Raw genomic sequence first — 1,846 nt, 5'->3', positions numbered from 1 at the left:
ATGAGCATCATCATCAGCATCAGCATCATCAGAATCAGCAGCATCATCATCAGCATCATCAGCATCATCAGCATCAGAATCAGCAGCACCATCAGCATCATCAACAGCATCAGCATCAGCAGCATCAGTATCAGCATCAGCAGCATCAGCATCAACATCAGCATCAACATCAGCACCAGCATCAGCAGCATTAGCATAAGCATCAGCATCAGCATCAGCATCAGCATCATCAGCATCAGCATCATTATCATCAGCATCAGCATCAGCATCAGCATCAGCATCAGCAACATTAGCAACAGCATCATCAGAATCATTAACATCATCAGCATCAACAGCATTATCAGCATCATCAGCATCATAGTCAACAGCATCATCAGCATCATCAGCCTCAGCATCATCAGCTCTCTCTATCTCTCTCTTCTATCTCTCTCTCTCTGACAGCATCAGCAGCATTAGCATCAGCATCAGCATCAGCATCATAAGCATCAGCATCATTATCATCAGCATCAGCATCAGCATCAGCAACATTAGCAACAGCATCATCAGAATCATTAACATCATCAGCATCAACAGCATTATCAGCATCATCAGCATCATAGTCAACAGCATCATCAGCATCATCAGCCTCAGCATCATCAGCCTCAGCATCATCATCTCTCTCTATCTCTCTCTCTCTCTCTCTCTCTCTCTCTCTCTCTCTCTCTCTCTCTCTCTCTCTCTCTCTCTCTCTCTCTCTCCCTCCTCTGTTTCATTTGTAGCACAATGTGTTGGTTTGGAATGTGCCGAACATTGTCTTTCATCCTCTACTAATCGGACATAAAATATTGTCATTGTCGGTCACGTCCTTCAAGATTTACCGGAACTGTTCCCCGTTGTCGCCCCCAGCTATGTGGCCCAGCCACTGCTCAAACTGTGTCTCCCACCACCCATGCCCGACGCCCGATGAAAAAAGGGTGATTAGAACATGTGATTGGGTCCCTAAACACAGGCCGTTTTCCCTGGTCGCTCCCGCCCTCACACCGCGTGGGTCCCGGCGTGGTCGCAAGCCTTGACCACTGGTCAATGAGGCGTGGGAGATCCCAGGTTGTTAAGTCTGTGTCGTGCCAGTCGGCGGGAGAACAGAGAGACGAGGCCGGCGTGTGTTCGTGTTTGTCTGTGGAAGCGGTGCCGTGTCCGGATGTGTGTCAGGATGTGTGTCATTGTGTCCAGCTCGATTTTGCCGTAAGAAAACACACAGACATACATACACACATACAAAAAACAAACACACCTACACACATACATAAAAATACAAACAGACATACACACATACGTACTTACACACAGGCATGCACACAAACACAAACACGCACATACACATATGCACAAACCCATAATATACATACACAAAAAAATACCCACACATATACACACACTCGAACTTAACACACACCACAAACATAACATACCCGCATACATACACGCACACGTGCGCGCGCGCACGCGCACACACACACACACTCACAACGACACAATTTGTTCTTCTCACTTCCGGATATCAAATGAGCACGGAGCAATACCTGGCCATCCAACTCAGGTACGTGGTTGAACATACATGGATGAGGTTTACTTGATCCCAAAATACATGGATGATGTTTTCTTTTTGTTTTAGTAGAGGTTTTACGGCGCTCGCAACTACATAAGGTCATATGAGCGCCAAGGGGTGGATGTCAACAGAGAAGTCCTTACAGGGAATCAGACTTACTCTACTCACCTCTCTAGCCTCAACAGCACAAAGTCTGCTTCGACTATCAAGGCACCCCGGAAATAGCGGGTCACAAGAGAGTGACAAACATACAAAAGAAGT

The sequence above is a fragment of the Aplysia californica genome, unplaced genomic scaffold (genome assembly GCF_000002075.1).
Source record: "Aplysia californica isolate F4 #8 unplaced genomic scaffold, AplCal3.0 scaffold00223, whole genome shotgun sequence".
NCBI lineage: Eukaryota > Metazoa > Mollusca > Gastropoda > Aplysiida > Aplysiidae > Aplysia > Aplysia californica.
Note: the sequence above shows the minus strand (reverse complement) of the source record.